The 20,156-nt window shown below is 35.0% G+C and overlaps 1 pseudogene; it reads left to right on the top strand.

The window, feature by feature from the left end:
* The first annotated feature begins 3,801 nt into the window (after positions 1-3,801).
* On the top strand, positions 3,802-19,724 carry LOC116629195 (annotated as a pseudogene).
* The last annotated feature ends 432 nt before the right edge of the window (positions 19,725-20,156 follow it).

The following is a 20,156-nucleotide window of genomic DNA, read 5'->3' as shown; positions in this document are numbered from 1 at the left end:
ACAATATGAAGGGAACTAAAACGAATGGTGAAGCCCACAGACAACAACAGTGTAGGCCATTACCAACACATTAGGCTAAGATGTAAAGGAAAGCAGTAATGTTCTCAGAGACTGGTGAAAATAGGAACTGTGGAAGAAGAAATCAATGGCAAGAGATGTAGTAATGGAAGGACAAAGTGGTTGCCTAAGACAAGGTCCCAAGCCAGGAAGGGAACCACAAAAAAAAAAAAAAATATATATATATATATATATATATATATATATATATATATATAATTGCTCTCTTCAACCACTATCTGAATCCAACCAGAAGCCACATGGCAGAGGAATTCACATGATATAGTTCACAGAGCTGAGCCTCCTGAGACCCAAAACTAGAAAAGAAAGTTGAGGATAATAGATCTGGGAAGATAAATGAAGAATAATCACAGCATTCCAGGGCCACCATTGGGAACAGAGACAGAGAAATAGAAGATATAAAGTGAGAATAAGAGAAACTAGGTATTAGGAGTAAAATGGATTATACTGTTAGGGAAACCAGGAGAAGATGGTGTTTCAAGAAAGAGAGAAAGAATAATTGTGAAATTATTTAAGTATTCTCATTGATATGTGATGTAAAACCAAGGAACCTTCTACAACACATTAACTTTTAAAATGCACATGAATTATCACTGAGGAGATTGTATCTGTACAGATACAATTGTTTACCTGAAAATCTAAACTTATTTAATTGAATAATTATAAGAATTAATAGCAGCTAAATAAAATGAGCAGATACTGAAAATTCTATGAGTGCTTGAACTTACTGAATATAAACTATTGCCAGGTATTTTGTTAGGTGATTTATACATTTCTCTAGTACTTAAAACAACTCCATGATGCAGACATGTTCATCTTAGTAGAATGAGTAAGAAAACTATATGCACTGAAGGTTATTTTGTGGGGACATATAATATCATAAGTGAAAAACAAATGTTTACATATACATATAATTACACTTATATAAGTGTAATTACATTTGTATTAATTATATGTGCTAATGAACAATGACTAGAAATATGAAACTTAATTCAATACTCATTTCTTTCACTCATTCAACAAATATTTTTAGAGAAAATATGGAAGAATTTTGGAGAATCATTGTGTTATTACAGAGGATATGATAGTTAATAAGTTAAACACTGTACTTTTCTCTATGAAAAATGAGTAATGATCCAAACAAAGGAATTACAAACATGGGTATGAAAATAATATTGAGAAGTTTATGACCATTATGTCTTTCTGTATTTGTCTACTATTAACATGGCTATTTTTGTTCATTTATCAACAACAGAAATTAGAATATATGCCTTTTAAGAGCTCCTACCAGATTTTGTTTTCATAGAGAAAGTTCAGTGAAAGGAATGTGTCCAGCGAAGAGAAGGAATTAAGGTGGATTCTGGGATTTCTACCTTGTGAGTGTATTTGAACAGAGTTGGCTTTTACAGAAATAATAAACAACTGGGAGGAACAACTTCTTTGAGATTAATATGCTGTGTTCTCTTTTGAATTTATTCATTTTAAAGAGCCAAAATGATATTTAGGTAGAGATTCTTAGAAGTCATTTGGATAACACAAGGTCTCAACCTCAGAAAATAGCAAAAGAAATAGGTTGGGGGTTACAGCATAAAGGAGACTTTATAGAAATGAGAGACCTAAACATTGGTTGGTTCTTTATCAATGAGATGGTAGATTTTTTTTTTTTAAGTAAAAAAGAAAATTGTACAACACATTCCAAGTCTTCAAAAGAGATATGTGGAGTGTTAGGGATTTTGGAAAGAAACAGTATTGAGAAAGAAAAGATAGTAATGAAATAGGGTAACAATACTGTATTCAGCTAATAATAGGGACCATGGAGAGGGGCTATCTTTTGCTTGGGTTGTAGAATATGAGTAAAATCTCTTTGAGAAGATTGCAAGGTAAATAGTGTTCCAAGGAGGGCTCTTGATTTTTGTTAATGGCAAAATGTGTATTGATATTTGAAATTTTATTTCAAGATTCTGAATATCTTCTTTTCCCCCACCCGGTCAAGTTATAATTTCAGTCCAACCTCTACTGAGATTTGCTATTGTAGGAATAATGAATCAATATTTATTAGACATAAAAAATGAGATATGACATTTTTCATGGCTCTCTAAATAATCTCCCATTCTATAATATTATATTTTTCCTTCTACCTCCATTTTTCACACATAAATACACAGACATTCACATGCACATGCACATACCACACTATGATTCATGATTCTTCACAAAGCCATCTCAATGATGCAAGATGGGAAAAATTATACTCTTCCCCTTTTCCCAAATTCATCTATTAATATGAAAGCTTGTGCAGTTTGAGTACCCATCATAACTTCTGGAAAAGCTTTCATTTAGTAGGGGTAGAAATTGTCTATTGAGTGTGTTAAGGAAAAAGAATTTACATTAATGTACATTAGTTATTAACATAAAGGGATAGATAGATGAGTAGATGAAAGATTACCCACTTCATATCTTGGAAAATTATCATCTACCTAAATCTGAATATCTAAGGGGCATATGAACATTTCCATAGAGTTGTCTTATTAAATCAATCACCGTAAGAAAAAAATCTCAAATAGATCATAATTCTTAGACCTGCTGTGAGTTTTGTGTATTATACTTTACATAATTATATTATCAGCCTTTTGGTTATTGAGGCAGAAATCACATTTCTTCACATATTTTTACAAAACCATATTATCTTTGCTCTAATACATTTTTTCTAGCCACAGATCTAATCAATACATATAAATTTCAACTGTGTTTCTGACATTTACCATTATCTGCCCATGTTTCAGGCTATTATGATTCTATGTTTAAGTTATTAATCCACATTTTTAATCATTTCTCTTCTTTTAAACTCTTATCTTTGTATGCCAATTTATGTTTAGCTGCCAGAACTGTTTGCTAAAGGAAAAATTTGATCTTGTGACTGATTTTCTTTAAAACCTGAGTAAATAATTTTTGCCTATAAGTTAAAATCTAAAGTCATTGTATATCATTCGAGACTAAATGTCTGCTATTTCAATCCAATTTTCTTCTATAACCTACTGCCCATGGCTTTGTCTGAGCTCCAAATCCACTGGAATACTTTCCGATATCGGTGAACTGCTCCCATCTTTCTATTTATTGTGAGATCTGCCTTTTTGCCGCACTCTGCCTACATCCTACCAGAGCTTTCATCTCACCCCATGTGCTATCTGCCTTACTAAAGTTATTCCTAATTGTTCCAAATAGGAATAACTGTGTTCTTCCTCTGGAATTCTGAATACTCTGAACTATTTATATGACTCTTATCAAAATATTTCCCTAGGTATCCAAACATATTTAAGCAAACTAGTTGCAATTCCACATTGGGAGAAAAATGTGGAATATATTTGCCTAAACCACCTGGCACCTTTGAACATAGTCTGGAATGGGTGTTAGTGTGTGTGTGTTTCTATGTGTGAAATATTAATTTTAGGGTGTCCTTATTTGTTGTTTCTCTCATTGCCAATCCAGAGAATAAATGTATCTCTATTTCATGTATTTTAAGTTCTAAAAGTTTGGAATAATTTTTCCCAGGTATTTTTGCCTGTTTTATTCTCTCAATAAACATAAAACTTGCACGCAATGAATAAACTTTTTCCTTTAAAATTAATTTTTAACTTGTTCTGTGTCTGAACTGCCATTTTATCTCTGCATTCAGCAGCAACACACTGTGACCAGTGCAGAGCAGTGTGTGAGGGCGCTGCTGTCATGATGTCTGAGAAGTGGGCCATGGCAACTCTGCTGCTGCAGTTCTTCTGCTCTGGTTGTGAATTCTGTGGGAAGATTCTGGTGGTGGTCTTGTGACATGAGACACTGGCTTAATGTAAAGATCATTCTGGACAAACTCACAGAGAGAAGCCATGAGGTAGCAGTGTTGACTCCTTCATAAACTCACCTCATTGACTACAAGAAGACTTCCCTCCTGAACTTCAAGGGAATCCATTCACCAGATATCAAAACATTATTTGAGAATTCAAATAATAAATTTATAAACCTAGCTTTTAAAGTCTTGCCAAAGTAAACATCTTGGCAGTCAACAATAAAACTGAGAGATTTCTTTATGACAGAGACAATCAAAGTCCTATGTGAGAGTATAATCTACAATCACACTTCAGGAAACAGACTACAATGCAATGCTTATAGATCCTTTGATGGCCTGTGGAGAGCTGGTGGCTGAACTGCTTGCAGTCCCTTTTGTGATCACTTTAAGAGTCTCTGTAGGAAGCATGAAGGAGAAACATTGCGGAAAACTTCCAGCTCTACTTTCCTATGTTAGTCACATGACAGGACTAACAGGCAGAATGACCTTTCTGGAAAGAGTGAGAAATACAATGCTTTCTGTTTTCTTTGACTTCTGGATCCAGGATTATGACATTCATTTTTGGGAACAGTTTGAAGTGAGGCATTAGCTAAAAGATTCTGCTTTGCATTTTAAACCTGTTATCACAAGAAATTTAGAAAGATTTAAGTGAAATCTAGGTCATTGAAAGAAATACATTTTAAAACACCTATCTTTCATTTTAACTCTACAAGTGATAGCAATGATCTGGTTATCAAAAACTAAGTGGGAATGGAGACAAGAAATCTCTTGCTATGGTTACTCTTTACAGTTATCAAATCATTTCCCATAAGATACCTTCATACTTGTTAAATTCACACCCAAAGCAAAACAAAACACACAAGATCTTTAATCCTCTGAAAAATGGATTGTTCATCATATTTGGATATGACATATAAGTCCAATACCAGGAGTTTTCATATTGGAGGAAATTGTAGATATTCTTGGCAAAAATAGTATAATATTTATTCTAAGAGTAAGATAACCTACTTACTGACACCAGTAATAAACTGAAATATGTCAACATTAACAACAAAATTAACAAAGAAATGTAATTTGCCTGAATTTGCTCCAAAAGTTGTTGATAGATGGGGATGATTATACCAAATCTTGTACCATTCCTATTGGAACCAAATGCTCACCATTTTTGTCCCTCTCATAAATTGTAGATGAAATTTCAGAAAATCCTATTTGGAAAGTTTTATCATGTCTGGTCATTGAAAAGTTTCCTAGAATGCTTTATACTTCTTGGAGGGAGTGCCACACAGAAAAACCTGAAAAAGTAACTAGAAAATTAAAAAACTTTGTTTCTTAGCAGTAAAAGAGAGTAATTTTTTTTTACTTCACTGAAATACATTTATTCTACCTGTTTTCATTTCTCTGCCTTTTCTGCTAAAAATGCTTTTTCTCTGCAATTTTCATAAACTCAAGTATGATTTGAATCATTCAACTCAGACAGGCTTCCACTTCAACTATCTTTGAGTAGTATGCACAGATATGAACTAACAAACAGAGGTTCATATTAGAAAATATTATCTAATTCACTAAATATCTAATTGTTTCAAAGAACTAATGTCCAAAGGAGCTCACTTCGAAAATCCTTAGATTTGGACATGACTTGAATTTAAATGCATGATTTTCTATAATTAATTAATTTAATAATCAGTACACATTGCAGATACATACCACATGCTAGGCTCTATATAGATTTAGGTAAAAAAAAAAAAAAAGTAAGAATGTTGGCCTCAAGTCTACCTTCAGAGGTAAATTAAAGAAATAGAACTATAAATAGGTCACTGCCACACTTTGGTAAAATAGGATTATGAGTAAAGACCTCTGGAAGGACTCAAGTTGATAACAAGAGGACAGAAGTATTATCAAAGAAGTGGGGGGGAAAGGGCATTATCTATTAAGCAAAAGTGTATACTGGGCATGCTTCAGGCAATCCCCAAGAATTCTTTAAAATTAAGAACTATCTTACTTGGCTCTCTGGGTAGCTTAAAATAATAGATTCATTTGATAATAATATATAATTGGTAGCTAAAATTTAATAAAAACTTAATTATATATGTTTTATAGAATTATCTACCATGATTATAACTCAACTATATGTGAGTAATATAACTAAAGGAAAAGGCATATTGGTCAATTTTATTTCACTGATTCATGTCTGTATTTCCTTATGTTTAACATTTTGAATGAGAGTTACAAAATCATTTACAGGCTTTTTTATACTTAAATTCACTTTCATTCTTTCTTTTCATCCTCTCTCTACTAGTTATTGTGAACCATTGCTTTAAATATAGAATTTTCCTAACTGCTGTAAGTACTATCTTTCTAAAATGAAGCCTAAGGTCATGTAAACTAACTCATCTGGTTGGAGGTGGGGTGGGGAGAGATTAAGTGAAACAAGAGAATGATTAATAGAAAATAATTACCTAGGGGTTCATAATTAAGGCAGAATTTGATTCACAAGGAAGTAGACATCTAAAGGGCAAAAACACTAATTCAGAAGCTAAGAAATGGAGTTCTGATCTAATTTCTGGCAACTGCAAACAAAATGTATTTGGACAAAACTTTACTATCAAATTATTGGCATTGGACTGTGGACCTTGGACATAATTTCAAACATTAAAAAGGGATGACTCTAAAATGAAGCTTTTCTCCCTGGCTGTTATATCACCACCAACTGTGATTAGACTCCTGAAGTGGAAAGTATTCTTGTCTCAGTCTCTTTCTCTCAGTTACAAAACATATTTTTTGGTAAATAGAAATGATTGACTTGGTTATTTGCAATTAGTCATTCTTATGCATAAAAATCCTAAAAGTAATACCCAAAATGTGTTCCCTTCAAAGCACATCAGCAAAAGGCAACAACAAAGTGTATGATAATTGCAGCAAGTACCTGTTTACCTCATATTCTAAAAGGAGGGTTATCATGAATTTGCATTACTCAGGAAGTTCTCACTAATAAAATAGTGACCCATCAACTGAAGTGATGAGATATAACTCAGAAGGATAAGGTGAGCTGATACTGATGGGATCTTACAACATGAGTGATCCTAAATTATAACAGACAGTCGGGCATGAACAAATACCTGACTAGGAAACTAGAAACCATTGACAACTGACTTGGTATAGATATTACAGAGTTTATCTATTGTCTACTATTCAATTGGAGCAAAAAATAAGTGGTAAATTATTTATAGTTTGGAGATGTAGTTAAATCTTTGGTTTATTTCCTTTTTTAAAGATTTATTTATTAATTTGTCAGAGAGAGTGAGAGAGCACAAGTAGGCAGAGCAGCATGCAGAGGGAGAGGGAGAAACAGACTCCCCATTGAGTGGGGGGAGCCCGATGCAGGGCTCGACCCCAGGACCCTGGGATCATGACCTGAGCCAAAGGCAGATGCTTAACCAACTGAGCCACCCAGGTGTCCCAGGTTTATTTCCTTTTTTAAATTTAATTTTATTTTATTTAAATTCATTAATTAACATATAGTGTATTATTAGTTGTAAAGGTAGAGTTCAGTGATTCATCAGTTATATCTAACACCCACTATTCATTATATCATGTGCCCTCCTTAATGCTCATCACCCAGTTACCCCACCCCCCCACACCCTCCCTTCCAGCAACCCCCAGTTTGTTTCCTAGGGTTAAGAGTCTCCTATGTTGTGTCTCCTTCTCTGATTTCATCTTGTTTTATTTTCCCCTCCCTTCCCTTATGCTCCTCTGTTTTGTTTCTTAAATTCCACATATGAGTGAGATCATGTGATAGTTTTCTTTCTCTGATTGACTTATTTCGTTTAGCATAATACCCTCTAGTTCCATCCACGTCGTTGCAAATGGCAAGATTTCATTTTTTGGTGGCTGCGTAATATTCCACTGTATGTATATATATATATATATATATATATATATATATATATACTGTATCTTCTTTATCCATTCATCTGTCGATGGACATCTGGACACTTTCCATAGTTTGGCTTTGTGGACATTGCTGCTATAAACATTGGGGTGCAGGTACCCCTTTGAATCACTACATTTGTATCTTTGGGGTAAATACCTAGTAGTGCAATTGCTGGGTCGTAGGGTAGCTCTATTTTTAACTTCTTGAGAAACCTCCATACTGTTTTCCAGAGTAACTGCACCAGCTTGCATTCCCACCAACAGTGTAAGAGGGTTCCCTTTCTCCACATCCTCTCCAACATTTGTTGACCCCTGTCTTGTTAATTTTAGCCATTCTGGTGTGAGGTGGTATTTCATTGTGGTTTTGATTTGTATTTCCCTGATGCCAAGGGATGTTGAGCATTTTTTTATGTGTCTGTTGACCATTTGTATGCCTTTGCAGAAATGTCTGTTCATGTCTTTTGCCCATTTCTTGATTGGATTGTTTTTGGGTGTTGAGATTGATAAGTTCTTTATAGATTTGGGTACTAGCGTTTTATCTGATAAGACATTTGTAACTATGTTCTCCCATTCTGTCAGTTGTCTTTTGGTTTTGTTGACTGTTTCCTTTGCTGTGCAAAAGCTTTTATCTTGATGAAGTCCCAAAAGTTCATTTTTGCTTTGTTTCCCTTGCCTTTGGAGACGTGTGTAGCAAGAAGTTGCTGTGGCCGGAGTTGCTGCGGCCGAGGCCACAGAGATTCCTGCCTTTGTTTTCCTCTATGAGATTGATGGATTCCTGTCTCACACATAGGTCTTTCATTCATTTTGAATTTATTTTTGTGTATGGTGTAGGAAAGTGGTCCAGTTTCATTCTTCTGCAAGTAGCTGTCCAATTTTCCCAGCACCATTTATTGAATAGACTGTTCTTTTTCCTTTGGATAGTCCTTCCTGCTTTGTCAAAGACCATAGAGTTGACGGTCCATTTCTGGGTTTTCTATTCTATTCCATTGATTCTATGTGTTTGTTTTTGTGCCAGTACTATACTGTCTTGATAATTACATCTTTGTAATAGAGCTTGAAGTCCAGAATTGTGAGGCCTCCAGCTTTAGTTTTCGTTTTCAACATTCCTTTGGCTATTCTGGGTCTTTTCTGATTCCATATAAATTTTAGGATTGTTTGTTCCAGCTCTGTGAAAAAAGTTGATGGTATTTTGATAGGGATTGCATTGAATGTGTAGATTGCTCTAGGTAGCATAGGCATTTTAACAACATTTGTTCTTCTAATCCATGAGCATGGAATGTTTTTCAATTTTTTTGTGTCTTCCTCATTTGTTTTCATGAGTGTTCTATGGTTTTCAGAGCACAGACCCTTTGCCTTTTTGGTTAGGTTTATTCCTAGGTATCTTATGGTTTTGGGTGCAGTTGTAAGTGGGACTCTTTAATTTCTTTTTTTTCTGTCTCATTGTTAGTGTATAGAAATGCAACTTATTTCTGTGCATTGATTTTATATCCTGTCACTTTGCTGAATTTCTATATGAGTTGTAGAAATTTGGGGGGTGGGGCCTTTTGGGTTTTCCACATAAAGTATCATGTCATCTACGAAGAGTAAGAGTTTGATTTCTTTGCAAATTTGAATGCCTTTTATTTCTTTTGTTGTCTGATTGCTGAGGCTAGGACTTCTAGTACTATGTTGAACAAAGGTGGTAAGAGTGGGCATCCCTGTTGTGTTCCTGACCTTAGAGGAAAAGCTCTCTGTTTTTCCCCCCTTTGAGAATGATATTCTCTGTGCGTTTTTTGTATATGGCTTTTATTATATTGAGGTATGTTCTTTCTATCCCTACACTGTGGAGAGTTTTAATCAAGAAAGGATGCTGTACTTTGTCAAATGCTTTTTCTGCATTTTTTTTTTTTTTTTTTTTGGTGGATGTTGAACCACACTTACTTGCCCAGGAATAAATCCCACTTGGTCGTGGGGAATAATCCTTTTAATGTACTGTTGGATCCTATTGACTAGTATCTTGGTGAGAATTTTGGCATCCATGTTCATCAGGGAAATTGGTCTATAATTCTCGTTTTGGTGGGGACTTTGTCTGGTTTTGGGATCAAGGTAATGCTGGCCTCACAGAAAGATGTTTTGGGATGTTTTCCTTCCATTTCTATTTTTTGAAACAGCTTTAGAAGACTAGGTATTAGTTCTTTAAATGTTTGGTAGAATTCCCCTGGGAAGCCATCCGGCCCTGGGCTCTTGTTTGCTGGGAGATTTTTGATTACTGCTTTAATTTCCTTGCTGGTTATGGGTCTGTTCAGGTTTTCTATTTCTTCCTCTTTCAGTTTTCGTAGTTTATATGTTTCTAGGAATGCATCCATTTCTTCCAGATTGCCTAATTTGTTGGCATATAGTTGCTTATAATATGTTCTTATAATTGTTTGTATCTCCTTGTTGTTGGTTGTGATCTCTCCTCTTTCATTCATGATTTTATTTATTTGGGTCCTTTCTCTTCTTTTTGATAAGTCTGGCTAGGGGTTTATTGATCTTATTAACTCTCTCAAAGAACCAGCTTCTAGTTTCATTGATCTGTTCTACTGTTCTTTTGGTTTATATTTCTATTTCCTGGTTGAACCATTCATTCTTTATTAGAATGCTCTTTAACCATCATGTATTTGTATTCCTTCCAAATTTCCTCTTGTTATTGAGTTCAAGTTTTAAAGCACTGTGGTCTGAAAATATACAGGGAATAATCTCAATCGTTTGGTACCTGTTGAGATCTGATTTGTGACCCAGTATGTGATCTATTCTGGAGAAAGTTCCATATGCACTTGAGAAGAATGTGTATTCTGTTGCTTTAGGATGGAATTCTCTGAATATATCTGTGAAGTTCATCTGGTCCAGTGTGTCATTCAAAGCCCTTGTTTCCTTGTTGATCTTCTGCTTAGATGATCTGTCCATTGCTCTGAGTAGGGTGTTAAAGTACCCTGCTATTATTGTGTTATTATCAATATGTTTCTTTAATTTTGTTATTTAACTAATTGGCTGTTCTCATTTTAGGGGCATAAATATTTACAATTGCTAGATCTTCTTGTTGGATAGACTCTTTAATATGATATAGTGTCCTTCTTCATCTCTTATTACACTCTTTGGTTTAAAATCTAATTTGTCTCCTATAAGGATTGCTACCCCAGCATGATAAATGGTTCTCCACTCCCTCAATTGCAATCTGGAGGTGACTTTAGGTCTAAAATTAGTCTCTTTTAGACAGCATATGGATGGGTCTTGCTTGTTTATCTAATCTGATACCATGTGTCTTTTGATTGGAGCATTTAGCCCATTTACATTCAGAGTAACTATTAAAAGATATGAATTTAGTGCCACTGTATTACCTGTAAAGTTACTGTTTCTGTATATGGTCTCTGTTCCTTTCTGACCTATGTTACTTTTGGGCTCTCTCTTTGCTTAAAGAATCCCCTTTAATATTTCTTGTGGGGCTTGTTTAGTGATCACATTCTTTTAGTTTCTGTTTGTCCGGGAAACTCTTTATCTCTCTTTCTGTTTTGAATGACAGCCTTGCTGAATAAAGTATTCTTGGCTGCATATTTTTCCCATTTACCACCCTGAATATATCATGCCACAATTCTCTGTGGACAGGTCTGCTGCCAGCCTTATGTTTCTACCCTTGTAGGTTAAGGGCCTCTTGTCCTGAGCTGCTTTCAGGATTTTCTCTTTGTCTCTGAAATTTGCAAGCTTCACTATAATATGTCAAGGTGTTGATCTAGTTTTGTTGGTTTTGAGGAGGTTCTCTCTGCTTCCTGGACTTGAATTCCCATTTCCTTCCCCAGATTAGGGAAGTTCTCAGCTATAATTTGCTCAAATATACCTTCTGCTCCTCTCTCTCTCTCCTCTTCCCTCTGGGACCCCAATTATTCTAATATTGTTTTGCATTATGGTATTATTTGTCTCTCAAATTCTTCCTTCATGATCCAGTAGTTATTTAATCTCCCTATCACTGTTTCTTTATTTTCCTCATTTTGTCTTCTATACCACTGGGTCTCTCTTCTGCCTCATTTATCCTAACAGCTAGAGCCTCCATTTTTATTGCATCTCATTAATAACCTTTTTTGATTTCAACCTGACTAAATTTTAGATCTTTTATTTCTCCGGAAATGTCTTCTATGTTTTTCTCAAGCTCAGCTAGTATCTTTATAATAATTATTTTGAATTCTAGTTCGACATCTTATTTAAATCCATATTGATTAAGTCCCTGGCAGTCAGTACTGCCTCACGTTCTTTTTTGGGGGGTGAGTTCTTCTATCTTGTCATTATGTCCAGACAATAGATAAATGAGAGAACAAAATACAAAAATAGCAACAACCCTGGAAAAATTTACCCTAAACAGATCAAAAGAGATCAGAAACAAAAAAAAAAAAAGAGAGAGAGAGAATATATAATCAAACAGGTGAGTAGAATAGAGCAATACACTAGATCCTGGATGTATTTTGGTCTGTTTGTAAGAAGAAACTAGATCCCAAAATTGTAAAGAGAAACTTATATATATACAAAAGTAAAATTGAATACAATGAAAGGAAGCCAAAAATGAAAAAATATATATATTAAAAATAAATGTAAAAATGAAAATTAAAAAGACTTAAAAAGAGTTGAAAAAATAAGAAATTAGTTGAAAAGGAAAAAAAAATATTTGAAAGACTAAAGAATCATGAGAAAAAACCATGAACTCTATATACTAATTTCTCCTAGCACTGGAGTTTTGCAGTTCTCTGTGATTGATAAACTTGCTATTAGCTGGAAGTTCCTACTGGTCTTCTGGGGGAGGGGCCTGTTATGCTGATTCTCAGGTGTCTTTGCCCCCCAGCAGAACTGCACCATCCTTGCCAGGGGGCTGGGCTCAATGTAAGCTACTCTGGAGATCTGGAGAAGGTGAGGGGGATGAAAATGGAGGCACCCCACTCTAGTCTGGGAGCTGAAAGTTCATGCCCCTCACTCTCTAGTGAGCTCTCACAGAAAAGCAGTTAATCACGCTTGTCTCCTTGGTTTCCATTCACACTCTGTGTTCACCCAGCCTGTGACCAAGCATCTTTATCTCCAGCACGCAACCCTGTTTCGAGTCTCCAAACTTTGCAGACTCTTGTGGCCTGCAACTGTGCTGCTCCTCCCAGGGGATGGAGGGAGATCTCGCCATGGTTCTGCTGTTTGTTGGGCCCCTGCTTGGAGAGTGGTCACCCAACCATGCCGTGGTTCATGGTTTATGGCAACATGGAGCTACAAGCCCACTCCTGGGGTTGTTGATTGCAGCCTGCTTCCCTGCTCTGATGTCTGTGAACTCTGCCACACTCAGGCACCTCCATTCTTTCTGTGACCCCAGGGATCCTGAGACCACACTGTCCCACCTAGGATTCTGCCCCTCTTTGCCACCTGAGTGCCTTTCAGGCAGGGAGTCCTCCACCAGAGCCGATTTCTAAAAGGTCCAATTTTGTGCTCCTCTGCTATACCACTTTCTGGTAGCCAGCTGACAGAGGCTCCCTCCATCCATGGTTTATCTTCACATACATTGCCTTGGATTCACTTCTCCACACCTCCTACCTTGCAAAAAGTGGTCATTTTTCTATTTGTAGAATTGCAACAATTCTTTTCTTAGATCTCCAGTTGAGTTCACAGGTGTTCAGAATGACTTGATAGCTATCTAGCTGAATTCCAGGGACCAGATGAAACTAGGGTCCCCTACTCCTCCACCATCTTCCTCCTTCTAGCCCTTGGTTTATTTTCTGTTGTGAAAATAAACTTACATATAACTATGTTTTCCTTTCTTTTTCTCTTTCTTTTATTCCATACTGTTGCATTAATGCTCCCTTTCATTTCACATCTAGAAGCCATATTATTCTAAAAGACCTAAACTTATTTTTCCCTTAATAGCTTATCAGTAAATTGGTGATGCAATTTTCTCATTTAACTTATAGGCTAATCCTTCCACCCAATCCTTCATCTTCTCCAGGAAGACACACTACTTATGGGAGACTCTGAGGAAAGCTGAAATTTGGCTAATTCAAACATATTGGGATTTTGAATTTCCTCATCCATACTTACTTAATTTTAAATTTGTCAGAGAATTTCACAGCAAGCCCACCATACCTTTACCTAAGGTAAGACTGTTATGTTGAAAGATTTTTATATTCCTTATGATATGACTCCTGATCTTCCTTTAAAGATTACAGTCATAGCAACAAAGACATGATACTGAACATCTTTGGTTGGCCACTCCATTTCCATTTTCCATGTCAGGAGGGCTCTTAAGTTACAAAAAGGTGTTTTAGGCATTCTATTGAGAAATTAGACTGAAAAATGGCATGATTGAAGTACATCTCAAAATATTATTTCTATAGAGTGGATAATGGATTGAAGTGACAGGAAACTAGAGCCATGAAAATCACTAAGGAGACTGCTGTAGTCTTCCTAAACAAGCTGATGGAGTTATAAACACAGGCACTTATCATAATGGTAGAGAGATAGCATGCTTTCATGAGGCACTTTGGGATAGGTTCCACAGTATTTAGTGAATGAAAGGAAGCAACAGTTGAGGGAAAGTAAGGAAAGAAGGAAGACTCCTGGATTTCCATTTTGAATATTTATTTGATAGTGATGGCTTCTAATGATATAGGAAACACATAGAGTTACAATTTGTTTAAAATTAATACAATGAGCTCTATTTTGTGACCACTTAGAGGAGTAATCCTACTCAGTAGGATTTTCATGTGGAATTTTTAGAAGTCATTTGGGTAATAGAGGTCTAAAGCTTAGCAAACAGCAAAGGAAATATTGAGAGTCATCAGCATAAAGGAGAGTTCATGAAAATGAGAAAAATTCCAAATTTGGATTGATTTTTTTTTACCAATTTGATAACGGGTTCCTTTTGAAATGAAAAATAAAATTATATACCACATTTTTAAGGCTTCCAAGAAAAATATGTGGAGTACCAGGGATATTGGAAGGAAATGGTATTGAGAAACAAAAGAGGAACTATTTAACTATCTATAAAGAGTGAGGAAGAAAATCTTTATTTACTTGTACTGTGAGAATATTAACCAAATCCTTTTAAGAAGATTGTAGGATAAATGGTTTCCATAATTCTTGATTTCTATTTCTAGTAAAATGTATATTGATGAAATTTCATTTCAGGATTATGAATGCCCTTTTTCTTACCAATCAAGTTACAGCTGCAAACCAAACTCTATTAAGACTTAATATAATGAACTGATTTCTAACTAGAGATATCAGAAGAGAGGTGACAATTTCTCTGGCTCTCTAGATAATCTCCCATTCTAAATAATTTATCATTGAATTTCCACTTTTACACACACACACACACACACAAAATAAAAGTCACATAATTTCAGAAAATCATCTCAGATAAGATGATGAAGAGGAGGAAAATTATCCCCTTACAAGCTCAGTTTACCTACTGATAAGAAGTTTGTGCAGCATGAGTACCAATCATGGCTTATGGTTGTTATGTGAGGTTAACACTGGATACAGAGATTAAAAAACAATGAGGGGACACAAACACTAATTCAAAGGGAAACACACACCCTTATATTTATAGCAGCATTATTTACAATAACCAAGATATGGAAGCAGCCCAAGTGTCCACTGATTCATGAGTGGATAAAGATGTGGTATATACATACAATGGAATATTATTCAGCCATAAAAAGAATGAAATCTTGCAATTTGCAATGACATGGGTGGAGCTAGAGAGTATAATGCTAAGCAAAATAAGTCAGTTAGAGAAAGACAAATAACATATGATTTCACTCATATATGAAATTTAAGAAACAAAACAAATGAATAAAGGGGAAAAAAAGAAGGAGCAAGACAAACCAAGAAACAGATTCTTAATTATAGAGAAGTGATGGTGACCAGAAGGGAGGTGGGTGGAGGGATAGGTTAAATAGGTGATGGGGATTAAGGAATGCACTTGTCATGATGAGCACCAGGTGATGTATGGAATTCTTGAATCACTATATTGTATACCTGAAACTAATATAACACTATATGTTAATTAACTGGAATTAAAAATAAAAACAAGAAAAAAGCAATGAGGGTTCCTCTGATCAAGAATCCAATGAATTTAGTATATATATATACATATGATACATATATAAAATTTAATTCAAACTTCATGCATTTGGGGACATGAATCAATATAAATATTAAAATAATAATTTCTGGGATGTCTGAAATTATCTGCTAATACTAGCAAAGCTGAAAATGCAAGTTTACTCTCAACTTTGATGTCATCTCTTCTCTGATCACTTAATAGCCTTTAATTTGAGAACATGGTTATTTCAGAGATGCCACAAAAGTTTTCATAGAGAATACATGACACATGTCTAAAGGATATTATTCTTATACAATAAGATGTGACTGGCCCAACCCCAGAGTTTGCAGCGGCCAACTTGCATAACTACAAATGGCAGGGCTTTAATTTAGAGAGGCAACTACATATCAGTTCTTTGCTGAGTCTCAAATTAAGGATATGTAAGTCATGTCTATTGAGGTGGGAGCTTTTATAAATAGGATGACAGACAATCATTGTCCCCTAAAAGTAGTTTATAATTATAGAGGCAGTTTAAATGTGTTATCTCCTTTTACAGTACATTACTATATATCACAATGCTAATAAATATTTTCTTAGCCCTATTAATAAGGGAATACCTAAATGTAAGAAAGTTACCATGGAAACCATATTTTTTAAAAAGGGCAGATCAACACAGTAATAATTTATTAATATAAATTGTTACAATAATAATTTCAGAAGCCCAATTCAGACCCATTTCAGGGCTTTCTTTTGAGGAATATCTTTTAAAAGTTTGCAAATCACTCAGTTTTTAATAAAATTAAACCTGGTGAATAATGGTGTCCATCAATCATGAAAAGTGTTGTATTCTTATCACCTTATCCTTTTGTATAATGGCTTGGTTCCATAGCTATTCAGTAATCGATGATTATGTACTTAAGCCATAAGTTTTAGACACATACTTCTTCTTAAAGAGACTTGGATGGCAAAAAGAGAGAGAGCGACTGGTTGGCTCTAGGTGTCAAAAGATACAGTCTAACCACGCCTCTTGAATCTTCATTTTACACGTGCGAGTGAACTTTATTTTATTCCCTATGATGCTGCATCTTTGTAATACAAAGAATTTTTTTTTCTGCAGGAAATAGAAAAATTTGTCCAGAACTCAAGTGAAGATCATATTGTGGTGTTTTCCTCTGGGTACAGTTATCCAAAATCTCACAAAAAAAAAGGCCAACCTCATTGCCACAGCCTATGCCCTGATTCCACAGAAGGTAAGTATAACCTTTGATTCTGCTGGGCAGCTATTTACTAACTGGAAAGAGAGTGTGGCTAATGGTGTCTTTCCATTTAAAATTAAATCTCATTTTACATGTAACATAACAGGTAGCAATATTAGTAAAAATTTGTAAACATTACAGTAACATGTGTTGGCACACTTGAGCCCTGCCTACTGAGCCTTGCCATTATTATGGAAACATATCTTTTTGGAATCATTTGTTTTTAATACAATAGAGATGAAACATTAAGCATACTGCTCGTGTTTTAGTATTTGAAATCTTAAGGCCTGTGCTGACTTCTCCCCAAATAGTTCTGAAGTGTATTCACTCCAAGGACTAGGAAAAGGTAGAACTGACATAACAAAGATAGAGCTGAATCATGCTCAAAAATATCTTCCACATCTTTGGTTGTTTTAGGATTTGATCCATTGCAGTTGAACATGAAAGCCGAAGTCTACATTCATATAGTCTTTCTAATTAATTAGAGCTTTCTAGAATTAAAAGGCAGTTGAAATGCTAATTATAAACAAGATACTTTGTTGAACAATGCAATATCAGCAAACCCACTATGTCATTTTTACCTAAAATAAAAATAAAGAAAAAAGAAGTAAAAGGAGGTAGGAAGAAAAGGAGCAGGAAAAGATAACCAATCTGACAGATGGTAGCTACACTTATGGTGAGCATAGCATAAGGTATAAACTTGTCTAATCACAATGTTATACATCTAAAACTAATGTAACATTGTGTGTCAACTATAATTCAATTTTAAAAAATAATAATAAATAAGTTTAAGTGATAACAGACAAAATGTATCCTTAATAGATGACTAGTGCAAGCCCTTTTAAAAAAGTGGTTGTAAACAGTCCCACTATGTCTTTCAGTGTTTACACCTATATACTCTCTTTTTTTTTTTAATTAACATATAATGTATTATATCTTTCAGGGGTACAGGTCTGTGATTCATGAGTCTTACACAAAACACAGTGCTCCCCACAACACATACCCTCCCCAAAACCTATATACTCTTCTCTCAACTGTCACCTAAAACAAGGTGGATGCTTAACTTATAAGTAACTCTACAACCTTAAGATTTCATTATCCTGTGGTTTTAATTGTGAAATATATGCACTGCCTTCTACAGATTTTATGGAGATACAAAGAAAATAAACTGGCCACATTAGGAACAAATACTCAGCTCCATGATTGGATACCCTAGAATAATCTTGGTAAGATCATGGGGAATTAAAGTTGTAGAGTTGGAGGATGGATAAGATGAATAATTGTTTAACAGCTAATAAATTCAATTGATATTTAACAATTTTTAAGTGTTTCTCATTTTACCTCAATTTTGAATGATACAATTAAAGATGTGGTCATTACTTTTATAGATTCATACTTGCTAAAATTAAAAAAAAATTCAGGCCACACAGAAGGAATTAATGCTTCCTTTTCCTGGGATAGCAATTTTCTGTAGTAGCAATGTGCTTAGCTTCTGTAGAAAATACTGCCTCTTTCAATAACTTATCCCATAGGTTTTCCCCTTCTGTCTGAAATCCTGTTAACCTATTATAATGAAATCCTCACCCACTTCTCACTATAACCCCTAACTAGGTCATTACAAAACCAAAACTTTTCTCATTCATGGTGGAATAAATGGGATCTATGAAGCTATTTATCATGGAGTCCCTATTGTGGGAGTTCCCATGTTTGCTGATCAGCACAATAACGTCTTCCATATGAAGATCAAAGGAGCAGCTGTGGAGGTGAACATCAATACAATGATAAGTGCAGATCTTCTCAGTGCTTTGAGAAGAGTCATTAATGATCCTTCAAAAGTACTAGTGCTTTCTAAAGGATTATCATTGGTTGTGTTATGCATCGTATGAGAAAATGTTAGCAGTCATGCTTAAGAACCTTTCAGTGGATCTTTTCCCACAATCTTGGGTCATTCACTAACTTGATCTGGGAAATCTCCTGGAAGTGATAGTTCATACAGTACTAAACTTCCTTCTTGGGAAAAAAAAAAAAAGGCTTAAATTAATAACAGGTATATTCTGATTTTTTCTGTCTGAATTTAACCATATTATGTTAATAATATAGTTCTTTTTCAATTTCCCCACTATACTTGTTAAAATCCTATGCAAAGAGCAGAGTTCATATAACAACAATTTCTATGGATCTTAGATTGTTTAATTTTTAGAACACGTATTACAAAATTAACTTTAACAAAATTTCATTAATTTCTTTGTATTTGCCTTCCAGTTATAAACAGAATGCTATGTGGTTATCAAGGATTCATCGTGATCAACCTGTGAAGTCCCTGGATCAAGCAGTCTTCTGGATTGAGTTTGTCATGTGCCACAAAGGATCCAAGCACCTGCAGCCAGCTGCCCACAACCTCACCTAGTTCCAGTACCACTCTTTGGATGTGATTGGGTTCCTGCTGGCCTGTGTGGCAACTGCTATATTCTTGGTCACAAAATGTTGTTTGTTCTCTTGTCAAAAATTTGGTAAAATAGGAAAGAAGAAAAGGAGGGAATAGATCTTTCTAAGTTTGGCCCTCTGAAGAGGCCACATGAAGTGAGAATCAGAGTGTCCTGTTAATCTAGCAAACCTTAGCCATGTGAGTGACACTTAGTCCTAGACCATTTCTCCTTAGCTAAGCTGATAGCTAACTGCATAATAATGAGTGAGCCCAGGTAAGCCCCAAAGAAGAAACATTTCCCTGAGCCCAGCCCAAATTGCTGGTCCACAAGATAATGAGAAAATAATATTTGCTGGTTTAAAACCTAAGATGTAAGATGGCGGATTATACAGCAGTAAATAACATAGACATTAGGATTTGTGAAAAACACAGTGCATATGTTGTTCTTTAAATAAACAAGACCTAAGAATGTAAATATAGTGGACCAATGTTTAACTGGAGGGAGGTCTAGAGTATTACAGGTTACTTTGCACAAGCTGTCTATAATGG

Source organism: Phoca vitulina, unplaced genomic scaffold (assembly GCF_004348235.1).
Source record: "Phoca vitulina isolate PV1807 unplaced genomic scaffold, GSC_HSeal_1.0 scaffold3, whole genome shotgun sequence".
Taxonomy (NCBI): domain Eukaryota; kingdom Metazoa; phylum Chordata; class Mammalia; order Carnivora; family Phocidae; genus Phoca; species Phoca vitulina.
The sequence above is the reverse complement of the archived record's forward strand: the minus strand, read 5'-3'. Positions and strand labels throughout refer to the sequence as shown.